At 38.6% G+C, this 23092-nt stretch overlaps 1 long non-coding RNA gene across 2 annotated transcripts in view; it reads right to left on the bottom strand.

Annotated features, from left to right (window-relative positions):
- LOC137471461 (uncharacterized) overlaps positions 1-23092 on the bottom strand; it is a 209448-nt gene that overhangs the window by 185196 nt on the left and 1160 nt on the right. The window lies entirely within an intron of this gene.

Below are 23092 nucleotides of genomic sequence, written 5' to 3'. Positions count from 1 at the left end.
CTGAAAAGTACATTCATCAGAGAGGGAAACAATGAGATCTCATCACTGTTTACCAGTTGCTACACAATGAATTAGCAGGAATAATTTTTCAAAACTCTCTTTTTTCAAGAAAGAAACTTGCATCAATTCCCTACTCTACTACATCACCTCTGTACTATATCTCCCTTGTTACAAGAATTAAAGTGAGGAACAACAACCATGACTCATATCAGCCAAGGGGTGGGGGGGGTGGGTGGGAGAAACACAGAGGGCGGATCTCAGACATTTCCAACAGTAGAGATATAAAGGTAGAGGGATTTGTTTCTATTTCATTTTAATTTTTCTTATGTTTAAATAGGAAGCTTTGTGATATTAGGACCACAAAATCAAAACTGAAACACACCTATTAGAAGAACCCTTAAAGTAGTTCTGCTCTCAAAGAACTGATACAAGACAAACTGTTGCAAGTAATTCATTACCAAAAAGGTAAAATTTTGATATACTGATCTGCAATCAGTGGAAGGTTTATAAACAGTTCCTGGTGCACAAGGATAGCATGACAAAGGAGTTGAAGTCTGATGAAGAAGGTGGTGGATGTTTTCAATTTCTTTCCTTCTCAGTGTGACCCAAATAATCTGGAAGTACTACATGACTCAGACTGCTATGATAAGTAGGCTTGTTTTTAAACTGTCATGAGTTTATAGCATAAGAATGTGTTTTTATAAATATTTCCAGTAGAAGAGGTATAAAGCTAGGTTTGTTCCCATTCTAACCATACCCAGGGATTTAGATCACACACAATACAGAACTCAAACCCTGAAATTTATTCTTCTCCATCACTTCAAAATTTATTCTTCTCCATCACTCCAAAATGCAGTGATTTGTTAGACATTTCACAAAAGACTTCTTTCCAGTTTTCTTCTAGCATGGTAATGGATGGCTTTCAGGCATTAAAAGATTTCATGCTATTGAAGATTAACTAAAGGAATTAACAACCTCATTCTAAGATGCTTATAAAACAAGTTTAAGGATCCTAAATATAAAGGCTTCTGATTTTCAAGTGTCAAGTACCTTTACAAATCCTATCAAACCCTGGTTTAAATACACAGCAGTAAGTTAATTTTTTTCTTTTTACATAAAAAAGTAAATCTAACATACATTTATGTATTTGTACATCTTCCACTAAATTCAGTCTTAAACCTACTTGTAATGATGGTATGTCTACACACTTCACATCCACCTCTTTTTACTGTTAAGTGGAAGATGCAGATAATATTGCAGGTCCCCCCCTAAGTACCAGTGTTTGACCATTTGTGTACTTGGTTCACTCTCTAGGAAAAAATTCAGGTGTGGCAAATATGTCCTTATGGACACAAAGTCTCAAGTAAATACAGGTTTTTCTCTTGCTTAGGTCTAAGGGCATGCCCAATACAATCCAGGTGCTGTTCATATCAAAAACCAAATTAATGCCCACTTAACCACACAGAGAACAGAAAACAAAATAATTCCATCTTGCATTTAAGAATGTTATTTTATAATTGCCCCGAAACTATTCTTCAAAACTTCTCAGAAAGATCAAACAAGCTGAGAAAGAAATGTCTGTTCTAGTTCCACATAAAAATCTAAAAAAAACATATAATCATCATGGTTGGAAGAGACCTACATGAGTATCCAGTCCCACTGCCCACCTGTCAATACCACAGTAACCACCAAACCAAATCACCCAGATCCAGATGCCTCTTGAGCACTCAAAGGTGTGGTGACTCCACCACCTCCCTGGGCAACCTATTCCAATGCTTGACCACCCTAACAGTGAAATTTAATTTTTTTTATTTCTAATCTGAATCTTCTATCTCAGCTTAAGGCCATTTCCTTTTTTCCTCCCACTCCAGGCATGGCAGAAGAGATGGGCCCTCTCCTCACTACAGCCTCCTTTCAGGTAGGGAGATGAAGTCACCTTTGAACCTACTCTTCTGTAGATTAAACAAACCCAGCTCTCTCAGCTGCTCCGCATAAGACATAAGAATATCCCTTGTGTTCTCATTAGAACATTTATTTTTACAGAATTAAAAACAGCTTAGAATTGGAAAAGGAGGGGGAGGAAGCTATTCTGTGAGCACTGGACACCTTCCTGACTTGTCAGATTTGTAGTTTGTGCTACTTCCAGTTGAAGCTGCTGAAGAATGCATCTAGGGTTTCTTTATAACACCAAATTTTTGTCTCCCGGTAGCAGAACATATCTTCAGTATTTCTCTCACCAACATTCTCTAAATATAGCACTGCTTTCAGTATCAAACACTTTCATTGAAAGTCTCCTCTTGTAGAATGACTTTTTGGTCAAGTCCTAATCTCAACACGCACACTGGCAAAAAATGAGACTGAAAAGCACACCTGGATCGAAGTCATTAAAGAAATGTTCAGATGCTCATCGTGTGCCTTACAGTCTGAACTGGGTTTTGTTTCCAGCAGGTACAGCAAGCAATGGGACTTATTAATAGGGTTATATGAAATAAAAAAAAACATAACCAACTAAGTTCTAATTACTTCACCAGGAATAGCTGAATTTAAAGAAGTTGACGTGAAGTTAGCAAATTTACATTAATAAGAGATCATTCTTCCCTTCATATTATATATTTAATTTAAATTTTAACTGATTTTAAAATTCAAAGCAGTTCCTGCAATCCCAGCATTGTTCACATACACAAAACAGAAACCTCATTGTTACTTTGCATGCAAGTATGATCAAGCTCATGGAAAATATCTTTTTGAGTGAAAATAATGATTTTGAGCATGTCTCTGATTTTATTTCACACAGTTACATTAGTAGAAGCCCTGTTAAATCCCACTCTAGATGACATGAGGCCTTGTGAGCAAGACCAGTAAAACTGCCAACTGCTGGTTTTCCTAATCACACTGCCTTCAAGAGACACAGTTTGTAAATAATTTTTGCAACCATGGTCTTACACTGAAAATACTGCAGCAAACATTTACGTTAATGGGCCAAGTGAGTGCCAACAAGCAAGCCTGCAGCAAATCTTGCACAACCCAAACTCATCTGTAGACATAAATGAACATTACAATATCTGAGCAACTTGGAAGGTTCATTTTATCAACCTAATAATGATAAAATAATAAAATATTAAAATATTTTATCAGTATTTATCAAATATCACAGTATTTGTTGCATCCTGATATAATACCCAGTCTAGACCCTGATATAAAATTAAAAACAAATTTCACACTGAAGTTAATAATTAGAGCAGCAGACATGCTGTAAAACATTTAAAAAGTAGAATTTATGCTGATTTACTGGCATGAACCTTGTATTTGTGCCAGGACTTTAAAATACATTGGCTACATTCTGAAGATGCTTCATTGTGATTAGGGTTTCAATTTTTAAGCTAATCACATGCTTTGCAGAAGCTCTTTCATAGCTCTTACCCTTCATTTGATTCTACTAACCCTCTTCTTCCCCCTTTAATTGAATACACTGAAAATCTATGCATATAAATTGCTGAATTATATGTTAAAAATGTTTAGTACATATAGACTTAACTGCTCTATCCACCCTGTTCACTAGCAGCCTCTTCCAAAATTTTGTGTCAAGCTTGGGCAATGTACCAAACACTCTCCTTTTAATTATGCTTGCTCTTGCAAAGTTGATGGGCAGATTTTCCACATGCTACCTCTTACAGCCCTCAGGCACATGTTAGAGTAGTCACTGACTACTGTCTCGCTGATCTTCTCTAGAATTCACGTCCTAATTCTTGTCTTCAAGGATTTCCATTAAAGCAGCACAGGAAGGAGGGGCCTGGCTTTCACAAACAGAACAGAAAGTCTCTTTTCCTAAGTACATATAGTCCTGGGGCTTTTATTCAGTGACAGCACTTGGTGAGTTCTTACAGACTTATCAGCACTGCTGGTCTGGACACAGAGGAAATTGACAGATGCTGCTGCTCTTCCTGAGCTATGGAGCAGCTGAAAGCAGGGCATTTACATTAGGCAATTGCCAAATTATACTAAACATATGTTTTATCACAAGCCCAAATTTTCCCAAATGCAAGTGCCTCTGCATCTGGACTGTCATGTATCACTACCATATTTTAGTAGGCCAGGCAGACATTCACCATGTCTGCCTGGAACACCTGACTCACAAGGCACAGGAGCATTGTGCCATTCCACGAGCTGGCAGCCCTTCTCAAGAGGCTCGCTTCCCTGGCAGCCCTTCCCAAGAGGCTTGCTTCCCTGGCAGCCCATAAGGCACACGTAGTTCTAGGAGGAAAAATCTCCCTGAGGTTGTCTGCCACATCCCTTCATGCCAGAACAGAGGCACAAATTCCAACTCCATGGGAAAGCTGTGGACAGGCACCCTCTGGGACTGCTGTGGGACTGTGGCTGTCTCCATGCCACCCCTTCTTCCTCTTTCATTTAGGTAAGAAGCAAATGATGCAGGAGACAGAGTGGAATGCTGACATGAGAATGAATTTTGCTTGGAAAGCTCTTAACATTTCTGGAGCTTTGAACTTCAGGAAAATCACCTTCAAAGCTACTTTGGCTGAAAACCTGCAGCACTGGCACCAGCTGACACAGTGTGCAGTGACTACTGCTAAATTCCAACATCCAAGTGAGGAAACTGAAGGGATCTGTTCTTCCATAGCTGTGCCATGGAATTACTGGTCCCCACATGACATCTGTTAACATTAACAGAAATTTAATGAAAATTTAATTCACGTATGCCAATGAGAGAACACATCCCTAAATTTCTAACAAAATATGCCGGAGAGGAAACACCCATTATTACTTATACAAAAAGACAGATGACTGAAAATTGGTATGATGACCACGGTGCTCTGTAATTCCTCCAAGATAATTTATGGTTCTTGGCCATTTTCTAGTTTCTTCATTAACTCATTTCTGAGTCTTCACTGAAAAATTGAAATTAAGAACACAAAAAATACCATTAGATTACATACCTCACAAGCAAAACCTTCCATTCATGCACTGTGAACACAGAAGATTTAAATATGTAATAAACAAGGTATGACTGCTACACAAAGAATACCCAAAACCTGCTGATTGTATCTTCAAAGAAATCAATGCCTAAAGGAGAGTAAGCTAAACACACGTACAGCCTAAACCAAATTTATTCTGGATGAAAAGATGAGAAAGCAGGAACAGTACTTGTGACACAAATCACCTTGTTCGTCTCCGCAGTCTTGAACAAACTTCTAAATGTGTTTGGCCAGGAGGAATGAAAAAGTGTTTTAGACCCTACCTTCATGCAGTGTATATTTAAAGACTACCACAAAAAAAAAAAAAAAAAAAAAAAAAAAAAAAGAATTACAGGAAAGGGGAATTGAAGTCAGAGAATGGGAATGCAGATGTCTTGTTACTGCACATAATAGTAACATCCACAGAGAAATTTTGTGCCAAGCTCTCAATGTATGCAACATGGAGTTTTTTCCTTATGCAGAACATTTAGGCTAACAGGAGATTTCACAGAAGTATAATCTGGATGTATTTCAGAAAACCGGGTTGCTCAAAGTCTGTAAGTTCCTGTGCATTTCCAAGGTGACTGGCCTGTTATTCCAGGGGATACACTCTCAGTCCTTAAGACAGCCTAGTTTCTTGCTGCTACATGCTACTGGAGGGGTGGAGAAAGAAAAAATATTTGTTCTGTTCTAGAGAAAAGTACATATTCCTCAGAAAACCTTGCAACATCTACCACATCAGTGTTTGAAACACAAGAAAGGGTGATCTTCACAACTGAAGAAATCAGGAAGCATGAATTATTAAGAAATTAACAGCATTCTATACATTTGCTCATGCATTGGTCTGTCTTCAGCTAATCTAAAAGACACATTAAAACATGACATTTCATTTTAAATGAATGCATGTAAGTAGGAGTTGGTACAAAGGAGTGAGACAGCAGCATTATTTCTCAGAGTGAAACATGATAACCAAGGGTTTACTAGTCAAACCATAAAGACTTTTTAGTTTAAAACACTAATTTGAGAGCCTTATTATAGTAAAAATAAAGAATTCTGGAGAAGATGAGCAATACATGGAGACAAAACCATGTCCACCACATATTAAAAAATCACTGTTCAAGCCCACTGCTCATCAGATTTGACTTTGTGCCTGTAAACAAGAAATAACTTTGGCTGAAGAAGTAGCTATGGGTGGTGTCCACCCTCATTCCCTAGACTGAAAGCTGAGGAATACATAAATTAACATGAAGCTTCCTTTCCCTGAAAGTTTTGTTTAATTTTAGAAGTGTCAGGAAAATGTTAACATTACATTTTGTTGCATATTTTCCAGCAGCATGTGGCATATGCCGAGAAGGGAAATGACAGCGTTTGTCATTATAACTTCACAGCCAAGGAGGAAGAAAGAAAAAAAAAAAAAAGAACCTAATGAAACCTGTAAATCATAGATTTGCTAAATACTGTTCTCTGCCACTCAAATTAGATCTAATAGCTTAAGATGAATACAAGGTCCTTTCTCTACTTCTCCAAACTGCTGATTTATTACAAACCAGGATAAAGTAGTTTTCGTCCAGAGAGTCTGCATGTGAAAATTTTCACTTATCAAATTGGGAAAAAAACTCCTGCAATTGATTTGTAATCTTCAAAAAAATCCTCATTTACACAACTTCTAAGTTTAAAAATCTAAGTGATAAAATCAGTAACTGAAACAGGACTTAGGAGTAAGAGAGGTAGACCAAGACATTTAAATATTTACAGATTCAAAATTTCATGAAGTAGGAAAACTGTTTCCTATCCAGCCCAAGTGCCACTCATGACCCTCCTGCATAACAGACATAAATTTAAGGAGACATTTGCATGTATACTGACTTTAAATGAAGAATCCAATAACATTTTCTGGTTTTTCTCCCTTTCCCTAAGACATTAAGAAATACCTGTATTATTTAATTTCCCTTCGGTTTCATCAGAACAGACACTGGAGATAATCTGAGCATTCAGTTTTGACAAGATGTCACTTTTTGTTTCTCCCCCCAGCTACCTTAAGCCAGTCTCTTCCTTGCAAAATCCTATGTCTAAGTTGCTAAAATATTTGCTCCTTACTTTGCTTCCTCTTATGGTCTGCATCCATTATAGAGAAATATTACAGAAGAAACTAACATGGTGCTTGTAACATAAATTAACACAAAGCTTTAGTTTCAACACTTTCTAGAGTAAAACAGAGATAAAACAGTAAATTTGTCTCATAGCAAATCTGGTCTCTCCAATGAAGAGTTCGTTATGTTGAAATGGATAAGAAAAATAAGGTCAAAGAAAAAACAGGCCAAGAAAGGGCTTATTATCTGTCCTTCTGTTTTCCATCAAGATTAGTAGTAAGTCTGACTGAGTTAAAGAGTCTGCATTGTCCATAATTTCTCCTGGATAACTGCATTACAGTCATTGGGGTTTTGCCAAAGAAAGAGCACCAGTTTTCCACAAATATAGATGTTTCCACAAAAACATGATGTCCTGAAAGAAGATAAGTAAAATTCAAATCTAAACTAGCTTGTTCTGCTTTGGTTAAACCAAGTTGTCTGTAAAGAGCATCACTTCCATTTCTCCCCAGCTCTAGAAAGGTACAGCACAGTAGTATTGGAAACTGAACCCAATACATAGCTGGCACGGCAAGAAACACTCAAAGTCAGAAAGATCTTTCCTGCCCATATCATAGCATGTTTTATTTTTCTACAAACACACTTTGGTATTCAATAAATACAGAGGTGTTACTACCTCTGTAACAAAACACAGTATCAGACCATTCTTTGCACAATAGTCTCACACTTCTTCATTCTTGTTTCCTTTCTTAAGCCACCTGCCTATCCATATCCAGAACTTTAGAACAGACAGGTATTAACAATTAGTACAGAAGTGCCAGAGACTCCAACTGGAACTAAAAATTTTCAGATGTAGATACTGTTGACTGCTCAGAACACCCCCAACTTCTATAAATGTTGATATTTCAGTGCTCTTGTATTTGAGAAGCACCTCCCCTTGCAAGAACCTGCATGTGTGGATATGACTTGCATCAGGTGTCACTGCCCTTTGACTGGGGCTTAGCCCCAGGCACCAAGGGGGAAGCACAGCCCAAGGCAGCAGCATTTGCAGCTAGCTGGTGCTGAGAATGTCACCAGACACATTCAGCCCTGCTGCCGGGTCTCTCTCAAGGGGATCTGCCTGGAAGGTCTCTGACCCACCAGCATAGCATCAGTGTGTTGAACTTTGCTGTTGAAACAGAAAATACAAGGAAACCAGTTTTGTAGGAAGACTGGGGATTGAGGCACAAAGCCAGTATGTGGAAGTACTTGCCAACCCTTAGGCCTTCAACACAGAACCATTAAATAGCAGCATTTATAAAGTCCAAATTAATAGCTATGGGAAATAAAGAAAACACTGCTATTAGCAAGGCCAACATCCTACTGCCTTTATTTCTTCTCAGTTGCTTAGATGCTCTGCCGAGCTTTCCACAGAATACCTCCAATGGATGCAGAAACCAGAAACATGACCTTTCTCAGGCTTTCCAGCAGATTTTCCATGAATTTGAGTTTAGACATCACTAAGCTCATTACTGAAAAGATACTAGCCAGAAAGAAGGTACATTATTGGTATTACCATGAACAGAAGTGCAAAAATAAGTTTTGCTTGGAGTCATATGAGGGAAGGGGAAGGGGGGGGGACCAAAAGACTGAAAACCAGGACATCCTGTAATTGTAACTGGAGGACTGGGGAAAGAAAACAATTTGGAAAAGAAATTCTAATCCCATCATGATCACTCTCTCACAGAAGCCAGAGAAGTTGCTTTTTGTAAAAATAAACAGAAATGAACACTTGAGTATTTACCATAAATGCCAGCATACTGAAGAAACAACTTTAATTTTGTAAAGACTGAAAGGATAAGTAATAAGTTGGCAAAGCTGCTTAGACATTTGTGAACTCTCATAAATATTACCTACCACAAGTCTAAATCACTGCCAGCTCTGGCTTATGTTAGCCTATTTTAATACCTTACAAACTCCTCTGCCAAGGGATAACTGACCTTTGAAAGATTATCTTCTAGTGTGTAAAAGATAGTGTCAAATAAATGGTTATCAGTTTTCAGAGAATTTCTCTTCTAATCTTTTGGATGGACCATTACCTCAAACAGTGATTTATTAGATATTTAAGAGCTTTTTACGTTGATGAAATCACAACATAAAACTAAATATTGCAGAGCAGTAAGTCTTGCAATTAAAACCACTGCCCAAAGAACAGATGAGCAACTATTAGATTTACCAAAGTTTTATTATGGATTACTGAGAACAATTAACCCTTGTAATGGCAGGCTCCACTTTTCAGTTGGATTCTGCTATTTGCTAAGATGATTCATGCACACTCAAAAAAAATATCTATATGGATTTAAATATACATTGCACCCCCACTGATTTAGACTAGATTTAAACAGTATGATAGAATTTGAGAATCTTTCTGAGTTTCCAAACTATGTATCAATATACCTGAAGTGGATGACAAAGAAAACAAAACCCAAAATCAAAGCAAGTACACAAAGTGCATGGCTTAAGACCAGCATGCACCAGGTAGCAGAGCACATGGTTTAACACGTCCAGTGGCTGGACTGACAGTACAGAAAGGGCTCACTGCTCTTTTATTTTTTCTACTAGAGGAAGGGAAAAACACCAGCTGTAAACAAGAGAAGGACTGAATCTTGGAGCATTGCTTTAATTCTATTGAGGGGAGAAAAGAATAACAATAATACCAGTCAAATATGAAGATCAAATTTTCTTCCTGAAGCCATATGGTAAAGTGAAAATTTAGGCTAATCCCGATACATGTTCCCCCTACCTGCAGCAGAGGCCTGTGGCAAATGCAGGAATTACACAGCAATCGTGTCCACTTTGATTTCTAACTGCAGGGAGAGGAGTGAAATACAGAACAGAACAAATCCACAGCTTCTCTGAAGGTCAGCTGCATCTGCCAGGTCTAATAAACAGAAGACAGTCTCTCCTCTTATTTCTGAGAAACCCTTGGCTCTGTAGATGCGTGCAGCCACAAGATTTGTTGGGTCTTCGGATCTGCATATCGTTCCACAGTAGCCCTTCTCCTCAGTCTCTTTCTGAATTACAGAGTTAAACACCAAGACAGGCATGGGGGTGGCATAATGCTCTTTTGTTTGTCAGGGAAAATATTCCTTCAGGTTTATGGAGGGGTTTTGTTGTTTACAATTGAAGGGAAGGGTAAAACTGGTCCCACTTCAGAATCAGATGGCCATGGCTTGAAATTTCAATGCAAAAGGAATACCGGTTTGAATTGCAATGCATGAGGGTTGAAAGTAGTACAGTAAAAGAGAGGTTCTATATACTGTTATTTACTCTGATGCAACTCCAGAATGGAGGGAAAGAAGAAATAAAAGACAAATCAGCCACACAGTATGACCTAATATTACAAAATCACTATCCCAATTTACAATTTCACTGTTAAGACAAGCTTTTGATTTCCCATATCCTGCAAGGATAACAGTGAAGGCATCGCCTCATATTTCTACAGAGCCCTAATGAAATGAGTTTCAGATTGCCTGAATTTAGATATAAGACACGTAGCTTTGTTAACATCTTAAAACAAATAGTCTAAAAACATTACTGCAAAGTATAGGCCTAAACAAATTCCAGAGCAATTCATTTTAAATATATACTTCCTGCTTTCATACTACACAACTGAGATAACAGAGTGCTCCATTTTCTCATTTAGAAGCTGAGTCTTTGCCATAAAGATGCTTTCCTGTTGGTAACCAGGATCTTCCAGAAGATGCAAGCAGTTGTCCAAGAACAACTTTAAAACCTATGTTTCTAGAATAATAGGTATTACTTATGTCATTCTTATTCCCACTGCAACATTTACATACAATTGCAGGCTGCAGCATAACAAAACTGAAGGATTTTTGAACTGCAATAAGAAAAAAAAAAAAATCATTAAAGCAAATACTGTGTTTTATTCTTGCTCTGTTTTTTCCAAGAGGAGTTTAGTATGCTAAATTCCAGACTCCAAAGAAACAAAGATCCCTTTGCTTTTTGTCCCCTCCCTGTGAGCAAGACGGGAATATTATGTCTTTATTTTGAAGGGATGCTATAAGCGAAATTTGTGAAATACTTGTGGGAGGTTACAGCAGACAGCTAGCACAGCCAACAAACAGAAAATATCTGCAGATAAGAAGGACCATAGAAAAAAGCTTGACCTACAGCTTTAGCTGAAAGTTAACACTTGAAGGTTGATCCTCTCCATGTGGTTATCATTTGTCCTATTTGAAAAATGAAACACTCCTATACTTCATCTCTCATTGAGGGTGAAACAGTAATCATTCCTGTACATAGAGCCAGAGTCCCAACCAGGCCCTTCCATCAGTGATTATTACAGTTTTCTTGCTGCTGAGAAAACAGAATAAGTAATTTCTTTGATTCCATCAAACCTGAGTGGAATGTAGATGTTTTTAAAAACCTTTAGATTTCTTCATTCTGTAGTATATAAATAACACTGATTCACATAACATATTATATCACAACTTCATGCTGTTCACTAAGCAGTAATCCTGGAAAGTGAAAGTCTCAGCTGGACTGGATACTACACTACCCCCTCGAAAAATGTGCAGCAGTGTCTCCCCAGATTTCCAGCCTTTCCCTCCAGCCACAAACAGAAGCTGCACACCTTTCCATGTGTTGGAACACCTTCCCACAGCAGAAGAGCTCCCTCCTCAGCAGCACCTCTGTGTCTCAAGGGTCATTTCTGCTCCAGAGGCAGGACAGAGCTCCCTTCACAGAGATGACCTTCCCCATTAGCTCAGCAGCCCAACAATTCCCGCATACATCCAGGTACTCAGCGCTGTGCACCTCAAAGCCTGGCTGCTCTTACCAGCTCTACCAACCCAAGTAGTGATGCATAACCTCTGTCTACAAACCTTGTCTTTCCTCCTCATGGCATTAAACACTTTTTGCAAAAACTTGTTTCGTTTTTCCAAAACTTTCCTTTTTTGTTAAATTAATTGGGTTTTTTTTTCCAAAACACGGCATAGCCCTATACTGGCCACTGTGGGGAAACTTAACTCTACTTCAGCCAAAACCAGCAACCAAATACATAACCAAAAAAAAAAAAAATCCAAGAATGCCATAATTTAGTTCTTCTGGAAAGATAAAACACATGTAGAGTTTTGTGAAGCTATTTGTCCAATTTCAAGATATTAATCATATTTACAGTTACCAGCCCAGTTCTCTGTCTTAGCAGATATAAAGCTCTCTCCTGTTTCCAAACACTGCAGAAAGTTTTCCTAGCAGGCTATTAAAAGTCTTATTTTGAAGAAATTTTGGCTGTACAGGTCAGGAAATCATTTCTTTAGGCAAGTTCCAAAGTACAGCAGAACTGAGATGCTTTGCAAGCCTGTCTGCCAGTCGACTTTGTCCCACTTTGAAAACAAAAGTAATTCTTTAGAAAGCACATTCTTAAAGATATTATTCCTTTAAAAAGAAACAATTCCTAAATTATCTGCACTATAAAAGCAAGCAGAGCCTAAAGGAGTCTACCTGAATGGTTTACATAGCTATTTAATAGGTTGCTTCTAAAATGTACACAACATGCAAATAACTGTCACAGAGCTGTAACACATGAAAAAACCATCTTTTATTCTGTTTTCTTGAACATGTGAGTGAGTAACACTTACTTTGTCTTCAGGAAACATAGACAAGACTGACATAATCAATTAAGAAATAAAGTATTTGACAAACAAAGATCAAATTCTTTACCTAAAAAACTGCAAGCTTATTTTCTATTAAAAAGCCCACCAAAACCACAAATTCATTCATTAGGAGTATTAAGGAAGGAACTGATGGCATCTCCTGACATACTAACAGTATATCTCCTGAATGCTGAGTGTTCCACACAGAACTCGTGCTCCACATTCAGCTACACACCCAGAACTTTCACCATGGTATGGTAAGTAACCTCTAAATCACTTGGAGCAGTCCCTGATTACTACATCAGCCATGTTAACTTCAACATATCCACATATTCTATCCAAAGTGCTGCTCAGCATCTCAATGATAAGATAATTTAACCTGTTTATAATATACTCTATAAGACCAGAGTCAGAAAACCCAGTATTCCCTTAAAATATGACAATATGATCATTCCGTGCTGAAAAAAACAGAGGAAAGAAAATATTACAGGTGAAGATGACTATTTTCATCTTTAAGGATTTATCTCAAATTCAGGCTATGCTCTATAGCATTACTGAAGTGACACCAAAAATGGGTGCACCAATAAAGCTACCCTTGTTGTGGTGCAACTCTTCCTGATGTAAAAGGTATGAAAAACCAGAGCAACACACAGTGAAAGATATTCTCACAGATAAAAGTGCAGGAGCAAAAGCCACCCAAAGTAGCTGCCTTCCCCAGAACTGCTCAAAAGAAGACAGTACATGTAGCTGGAAGGACATATCTGTCAAAGTGAGACCTCACTTCTGTGGTAGATGGGTTTCCAATTTTGTTTGGTTTTTTGTTGCCTTTTGTTTTTTTTAAGAAACCTTGTGTCTCATTAAAAAAAAAAAAAATGTAACACTCTGAAGTGACCTGTGAAGGCTATCTTAGAAAGAGTGACTTATCTCACAAACTTAATACCCAAAGAGACAAGGGAGATGGATGGTCTGATTTAATTCCAAGACCAAAAAACCTCCTGACATTTATTTGGCTTAGACCTTTGGAAGGGCTGTGGAGAGCTTCTCTTCCCTCCTTCTTCTGAGGGAGGGGGGTGTTACTACATCAGAGATACAATCCTGGCTGCTTTTTATGAAGCACACATTGCTCCCTTGCATGAGAACACAACAAACCTACATCTTTAACTGTAGCGATCAGAAAGTAATACATGACTCAAAGTATCACAAATCTTCATACCACAGCTTCAAAATGTGACCAAAATGAAAGATACTCAGTGATAACCGTTCACAGTATATGCACAGATGGCAGTGAGTCCCAGTCTCTCAATGTGCCTTTAAGGATAAAATATTACATTTACTAATATTATCAAAGGACTTTGTTCTGCAATATTAACCAACTTTTTTGTTTTGCTTTTTTTTAAAACAGGCTTATGCAAACTCTGTTTAACCAATAATGAAGACAGGAAACTAGTTCCAAGTCTTACTACTCTGCTCAAGCTGCAATGGGAATCCAGCTAGATGAGAAAGTTCACTGCCACATATTCCTACTGCACAACACACAAGCTGTCCTCACTAATGCCTCCACGCTGTTTGAGAGGAAAAGCAAGTGTGCATTAGACTGACTCTGACCACCAGATCATCTTCTGAGGATGTGACTGGAATGAGGACCCCTCTAACTCCAAAACACCACTTCCCATGATGCTGATGTTGCTGAAATTCTCCCATAAAAGTGATATTTGCATATACTTAATTTCTTCCAGAATACTAAGCTAGTCACATCCAGACAGCATCTAAGCAGAAAAACCATTCATCTTGGCAAACTACTCTGGTACCTGCAGTATTTCTACTTAGACCAAAAAAAACCATAATAAGTCAAATATCCCATTGTGGTTCACTTATATGACAAAAGGCATAACAGTATTGAAGTGTAACCCAAATGAATCAGTCTGAACTTTTGCTTACCTATAGCATTATTTTGTTCTACATGGGAAAAAATAAAGGAGAAAGTCTGAAGGTTCCTTCACTTACTCTGGAGCCAAACTCTGAAGTAGGTGCATAAAGCTTCCTAAAGAGACCCCTAACTTCATTCATATCAATATCCTTATTTCCACTCAACAAACTGCAAGTTTGGACGGCAAGAGAAGAATGCTTTTTATCACTTTCTGAAAGGCTGCAATGGCTGACCTAGTTTCTATTCATTATAGCTTTGTGTTTGTGTGATGCCATTTACATCAGTATTAGCTGGTTGCAGTGCAGCAGTCAAACTGCATCTTGTGCCAAACCTAAGAATAGCATTATATTCTCCCTAAGAGAATACACACACAGACAAAAAATCTTACACATTTTAGGATTATGTATAGAGTAGTACATCACAGAGTGATAACTATCTGGAAGTAGAGGAGTGTTTTCTGAAGAGGCCTCTGTTCACAGCTCTTTTTTTTTCACAGCGAGACAGGAACAATTTTAATTTCCTCCACAGTCTCCCTGGAACTCCAATGAATCAACAGTGAAGGTGGGAGAGGTGGGAAGAACCTCTCTAATCATCCAGACTGAATGTACAATCAAACATGCGCTTTGTCTACAAAGCAATATTATTACCTGAGTAATAACAAACAGAAATTAACTATTGCATCTGAACCTTTGAACACAGAGTTGGTAACTTCTAACGAGGGTATGTTCACTTGTATGCCCGCCTAGGTGTGGATTCTGGTATCAGGCTGCATGGTGTTTAAAAAGCATTAGGAAAGTCAGCATTTTTTTTAAATAAAGAGTGGGAGCGTGTTGTAGTTTTAAGGACTATACGCAGGAAGTCATTTACAAGCTCACCACTTGTGGCTCCACTTTGAACTCTTAACATCTTTAAGCGATTTGCTTGTATTTTTACAAAGAAGAACACTTTTATCAAACAGCCTTCCTCTGTCTCAAAGCAGTTATTTAGAGAGTTAACAGAAAAGATTTAGGTGTACTCGCACTGTTTTTTAGTACATTTTCTTACGCAGCACAGAAGTATTTTCCACACAAAACTCACGAGTCTGAAACAATACCCAATTATCCTAATCTACTAAGACCTGTATTTCAAAACATTTTAGAAGTGGGTTTGGATTGCTACTTAGCCAGCAGTTTCCAACCAGCCCAAGTAGTCAGGAGTTACAAAACCACAGACAAAAAAATTAAGTTACAGAGTGCAACGCTGCCATCTGCTGGAAGTTTTCTGTCTTAATGGTCTAATTGAGTTGCAGGCTTTTGAGCACTCAGAGCAGTTAGACATGTTTAAACTGAGAAATTTGAGGATGAGTAACAGATATTTTTGGATTTGTGCCTACAGATACAAGGTCAACTGTATTCAAGTACAGAATCTGCATTTCCCTCGAATGGGATGGCCACCCAACTCTTGGTAATAACCACTGTTTCCATTTGTTGCCCTCAGAGCTGCACCACAGCCTTGCAGACGGTTCTCTGTCAACAGCAGACCCCAAAAGTAATGTTTCATGCCTAGTGACAAATCTGGAACAGGACATCCAAGCTTGCAGCTTCCCCTGGCTATTCACAAGGCAAAGTTGCACATCAGGCTGGACACCTTTCCTTCCAGCAAATTGGGCTAGTGTTCCAGGACTGCACTCAGAGGTGGCTGAGTTTTTAGGAAACTCCAAGTCCATATGTTTTTCTCGGTTTTTTATTTCTCCATATCTATTTATGGAATAAAATTTTTTTTCCCTCCAAGTGATGGATACAGCCTTGCTGAAACTGCACAAATTCATCTCATTTGCCAAGAGACAAGACTTTTCAGCTGTGGGCCACACTAAAGTTTTTCATATTGCAAAAGTCACTAAAGGAAAAAAAAAAAACCCAAAAACAAACAAACAAAAAAACTAACAACAAACTCAGAAGAATTGGTGTGAAAGTACCACACTGTCATTTTCACTGTGACCTACATTAACCATGGTATCTAAATTTAGGTAGGTGTACAGAGCTCTCCCATGGCCCAGGCTGTCATGCACAACCACCACCCATAAAGCAATCTGACATTCATGTCCTGTGTTCTGGTGTTTGATTAGCACTTCTCAGATAAATGAGACAGTGTTGCACCAGGATAAACTCTTTTAAGTGCATGCCAGATATTTTTGTTTCTGTTTCACCAGTATAAATCTAAAATAACTCTGCTTAGCTGAGTGGACATGGACCTCAATTTCTCTCAGTGCAAACAAATCAAGTGCGTGAGCCATTGCACAGAGTTCAGTCACCCATGGCTTTACCAGATACAGATGCTTAACAGTACAAGCCTGATTTGCCCACGACTTGCACTGAAGCAAGAGCAGAATTATAACATATCACTACTCAATGACAATAGTAGCTGATAATCACTTTGAACAGATTGTAAGCAATATACTGGGGAACACTGTAGAGAAGAAACAGGTCTCTTCTGTATACAGAAGGACAAACAAACTCATCAAATGATGAATGCTACATAGCCATACTCTTTGTTACCATCTCTCATTTCTTCAAAAAGTCCACTAGAAAAATTCAAGCCTCAATCATACCATCTAATTTGGTGCAGCTCCATAGTAATTATAATGGATTCATACTGCATCACTTACATTGATAAAAGGAAATTACCAGTAGATTCCAGAGGCTTCTTACTGGACTTAATTCCAAGCATAAACTTCTAAGTGCTCCACTGATGTCTGTCAGCTTGATTATGGTACAAATCACACACTAAAGAATACTTTCAACCACATATTTCAAGATGGTTTTAGTTCTACCAGTAGCACTAAGAAGATGCAAAAAAGCCTTTGCTCAGAGATGCAAACATTCATCCTTAGCATCATTTTCTTACAAAATGAAGAAAGTGAAAATTTAAGGAAAAAATTACAGTCAAAAAAATGAGATGTAGTAAGCTGGCATTTTACACTTTAATTGATAATTTGTGAATGCTTACATTGTTTAACATAGACACAAGATGAGAAGAGCTTATCAGTAAAACAAGACACAAACAGCAAGCGTGGGAAACAGTCACAGGGACAGTGAGCTACAGCAAAGACTCATTTAATCAGAGCAGCTCATAAATACCCACTCAGTAAAGAATGAGTAAGAGGAATTTTTGCCACATCGATGCTCATGTTTACAATTCCAAACCAAGGAACAGCAAAGTCAGTAGATTTGATTATGCAAGAGGCAGAAACAGTGCTCTTTTTTTTTGTGCACAGCGAAATGGGCAACATGAGCTCAAAGCTGCAGCTACCAATATTCTAGGACAAAGGTTTGTAGGTCTGAAATCACCTCAAGGTTTCCTACAAATCACTAGCATAGTTAGACTGGTAACTTGAACTAACCAGAAGCTAGGACTTCAGAGACCATTGGTGTGGTCCACAAACATAAAGAAAATATCTGCAGACTCAAATGATCACATGAGATCCAAGCACAGGATGAAGAGCACACAATGAATGGGAACATGAAAAGGCAGGGCCAAGTTCTCCTATGATTTCAATGGATGCAGTTCCACTAACAGTGGTATTTTATTTTTTAAACCTCCCACAGAAGCCAAGCCAGATGGCCAAATGCTGCTACTACTAATGCTGCTAATACCCCTGCAGGATTATTTATTGAGTGAGACAGCTAAGACCAGCATTTTCATAGTTAGTAATCACTACCAGTGTTTTCCCCACTTTGTCTGTATCAGTTATAATTTTCTTTCAGGATATGACTTGTTAGTCTCCAATTCTTATTGTTCACATCTTCTCTGAGATTATTACTTAGAGAATGCAAGTACAATTGAATTTAGCTGTGCTGTTATTATTTCAACTGTATCCAAGCCACAATTGTTATTGGAAACTTCTGGTCTAAGTTACTTTCTGAACTGACCCTTAAACCCCAATTTCTGATATTTGCCAGCAGTCATTTAATGAAGTAAGTTACAGGAATTTTCACCCCATTATCCCATGGATGAGCATCCTGAGAGAACAAACAACTTCATTAGTAGAAATATTCCATATAAAAATTAGATACAGTCCAACATGTGTTTCAAACCAGCATTCACTGGAGATATCAAGGAACTGTAGTTTTCCAATTATAACACTACACAAGGGAGCAATCTTGAAGCAACAACATCGCACCATGGCTCACATCTCATGAGTGCTGCTGACTGTTTTCTTTAGCTCCTGGCTCTACAGGTCACACACCATCCCAGTTCTGAAAAGCCTGGTATACAACAAGCCAAGGCAATCTATGCTCTAAGAACAATTAAAATATGTCCAAGCAAGGAACTCACTGTGCTGATGGTTCATTCTGCTATTTACTGTCATTTTCATCTCACTTGTGACAGGGACCTGGTACTCCTCATTCCAAATGAAGCAAATGGGAGCCAAATCGCTCTGCCACAGTGCCAGCCAAACACATCTGTTAAGACTACTTTGGCTACTCTTGGTTTTTGTGGGTTTTTTTTTTTGTTGTTGTTTTGTTTTGTTTTTTACCAGAAGGTAAAAATGTTATCAAATGGCACATAGGAATTTTGCTTGGGTGGCTCTCTATGTTTAGAGTAGGAACCAAGCACTGCTTTATATCAGCAGCCAAAGCTACTTAAATAATTACTGAAATGCAAAGGGAAACCCCAGAAAAACAATTTAACACAAAGTTCTCTTCTTCCAGTACACAATACCTCTACCAATGACAAAGAAATAAAAAAAATTGAAAAAGGCACGAAAAAAGATTTTAAAAGTCAAGTCACAGTCATGTATTAGATGAAGGACCGAAGGAGCATTGTGCCCATTACATCCTCCCACCCAGCAGCCACGGAACAGAAAGTCCTCTCCAAAACGAGGACTGCCAAATGCAGCAGCCTCACACGATTTACTGGTCAGTGTACACAAGTACATACAAAGGGGATCATTATGCCCCTCTCAATTCAGGTGCCATCCAGGAAGATCATTTCCACAGTTTCAACAGTGACCGTTCCAAACTGCTGGTGTTCTTCCCAGCAATTGTATTTTGCGGTTGTATTTCCATTTCCTTTACCATGTATGCATAAGCAGGCCTCTTTTTGGTCTGAATTATTTACCCTATAATTTGTGCTTCTGTTTTCAACTGGTATTTACTGCCGAATCATGCCAAAAATCACACATACTGAATATTGCAGTGGGTCATACTTTAAAACCCCATAAATTTCCTGGTTTCCTTGCAGCCAGACATAAGCTTCCCATTACTTTGGGCCAAACTTTATCCTCTTATGGAACATGAAGCAAATTCACAGAACTTGGTGAAAATGCACCCACTCGTACTAAACATTAATACTACAATTAAAAAACAGTCACTTCAGTCTTGATTCATTGACAGGTTGGCCTCTACTTTTGGAAGTATTCACATGACAGAGATTATTCCTGCAAGAACACTTCAAATACATTACATTTGCAATAAGAGGTCTGTTTACTAGATATGCTTTACAACACCCAGATGCTTAGAATCGGGCAAACACCAACATCAAGCAGGCATCGCTAAACCGTTTAAAAAATTTCTCCAAGTGTTACAAGAATTCTGTCAAAGGGCTATAGTTATTACACACAATTACCCTATTTTTCTCTTAAAGATATTTGCCCTCAAACACAAAGATACACAATAGCACTCCTAGTACACACAATCAAGAAAAAGTCTTCAATTTTGGAAAAAAAAAAAAAAAAAAAAAGGATTTTCAAAGGTACTATGTGTTAAGAAATTGAGAAATAGTAGCATAACCAAGCATTTACTTTATCATAAAAAAAACTAGCATTTTTTGGGCTAGGTTACACTGAAAGTTCAGGACAGCTCAGTAAGAATGGCAGACACAATCAGATAAATCTATCTGTCACAGAAGTATTTGAAACGTATGGAGGCTACTTTAGGCCTTGCAAATAGTTCAATATTAGGAGTCAAACTTTCAAAGCTATTAGAACATTAAATACACATGATACATATGCAAGCTCCTACAAATCTCAACAGGTCTGAATGTAAGCATCTTTTACTGGCACTGATCTCAATAGGACACAGCCACCAAGTTCAATTGACTTTGCAAGTCTCAAGCAGCAACAAGCACTACTGAGGTGTCAGGGCAACAAAGGGCTTTGGCCACTGAGCCAGCCCAAACTGCAACCACCCACAGCCACTTGAGCTACCCCAGGAAGGGCAACGCTTCCTGCTACTCACCAGGGATTTACAAGGAGCACAGTCACAGCCGTACTGAGACAAAGCAATAGGGCTGGAGCTCCTGTTGCAGTGGAAAACCCTTAGAGCACTTGACCAAAGTGGGAGATGAGTTAAACCCCTCAGGAGGCAGTTGGGAGTATGGGGAATGTACATGGGGAGGGAAACATCTGAAAGGGTGTTTCTCACCTTCCCTAAATCAGTGCCAGCTTCAAGGCAACCCTTTCACTTTTGAGGTTGAATCCCTCCTGTGAGGAGGAAGGTGGGGCAGAATTAAGATGAGGAGAGAGAGAGGGGCAGAGTGTCCCAGAACATGAAAGAGATTAACTTCCCAAACCTGGATCCAGGCACTTAATACAGACACCCTCAAAAGCATCCCCAAATCCAGCACTGACAAAGCTACGTAAACTTGCACTGTTAACGGCTTTTCAATATAAAATGGCTTTTAAGTGTGCTGGCAGAAGCGTGATGTGTCTTTCCTTAAAGACAGATGTATATCCTCCTTTACACAGCACATAAATGGTGCTTAAAATTAAGATGTATAGTTAATCAATTCTCATCCCCATTTCAGTGGGTAGGATAAATGGAAAATAAATGCAAGCAGTGAAGTCAACTGACTCTGAGACCCCCTGGTTTTGAATGCTTGTATTTATTGACTGACAGCTTCTCTTGACAAAACTGGTAAACCATCTAAGTTATACCATCCAGCCACATGACTTCCAGCACAATTGCCTCTTATGAATTTTCCACTGTATTTTCAAAAGACAGGTTTTAAAATTATTGCTTTATCTTCTTCCACAATCTTCCTACATATAGTTTATTATATATATAGTTAAATTTCCAGAAGTATTTCTTCACACTGCCATAAATCTGCTAACCCATGTATAAAGATCTCTGAATTAAGCAGTCCATACATGCTCAAATGCCTACTTCAAGGGAGCATCCCTTCCCCAAAATTCTTAATTACAGATTCTCTGACTACCCCCTTCCATTTCAGCCACTTCCCCAGCTTGTTCTTCCTCTGGGTTTGGTTTAGTTTGTTTTGCTGTATTTTGAGACTTCTCCAAGGTTTCAAATATTTAGGCTGCACCAAAACTATTTGAAGAAACCAAGAGTCTTTTTCCACCTTAAAAGCAGAGCCTAACACAGCAAACTCAGCACAAGCAAGAAAATTAAATGGGCACCAAATCCAGGACTGATTGTCCATTTCCTTCCTTTTCAAAACCAGAAAGCTGAGCTCTCTAACCCTCACAACACCAGCTTCAAACCCTAGAGAGACCAAGGGGTCTCTTATATTGCCACACTAAAGTAACCACTCAAAACACACAGAGAAGAAAAACCTGCCTCTTGAGCTCTCTGTTTGCTCAAGCAAAACAGACAGGCCTATTTGCTTTCTCCAGCAACTCCATCTTAGCTTGGCTTAACTAGCTAACACAATTACTCATTTGTTTTTCACTGCCCTAGGCAGCACACTCATGTAGCTATAGCCAGACAAGAGGATTTTTAAAAAAAAAAATTTAAGAACTTCCTTACCTATGTTCTTCTAGCTGACTCCCCCGTTTCTCCTTCTTTGTGTCCCTACCCGTTCTCTTTTATTCTTGTTCCCTCCTTGTAGCATCCCTATTACCAGTTTCAGAGAGCAATGCATGAAGTCTTTCTTTTTGTGAGCTTGCTTTTCTACTCCACTTACAAGTTCTTCTCACTTCTCCACCTTCTATCAGCCTGCTTCAGCCCCACTGTCCCCCTCATCTCTCAGCCCTTCCCTTCTCCAAGGAGGCTTCCACTTGATTTTTTGTTTTCCTTTTCTCACCACCCCTACCCTATCTTTTCTCCACAAAAGCATAGTGTTTCTATTTGGTTTAAGAGCTCGTCCACACAGTTTCCAAGCACCTACACTTCATTCCTCTCCTCCCACCTACTGTTTCTAAGCCCAATACCTCCACAGCCTCCTCTCCACAGTGGGAAGCAGCCACCTGGACCTTCAGGCAGCCCTGCATAAAAACCTCTAACGCCAGCTATTCCACCAAAAAAAATTGCTTAAGAGAATCTAAGTCAGGCCTGCTACACTGGAACTTTGACACAGGACTGAATTCATAGAGACTTAAAAAACATGATACACCCCATTCACCTCTGTTACTCCAAACACAACAGCCCAATAGACTTTAATTTCAGAAACCTCCTGAAGATGTTACATACAAAGGACAAAGGTGATGGTGGAACCCAAAACAAAATCAAA

This window comes from Anomalospiza imberbis, chromosome 3, assembly GCF_031753505.1.
Source record: "Anomalospiza imberbis isolate Cuckoo-Finch-1a 21T00152 chromosome 3, ASM3175350v1, whole genome shotgun sequence".
Taxonomy (NCBI): domain Eukaryota; kingdom Metazoa; phylum Chordata; class Aves; order Passeriformes; family Viduidae; genus Anomalospiza; species Anomalospiza imberbis.
This window is presented reverse-complemented; position numbering and strand designations above follow the sequence as displayed.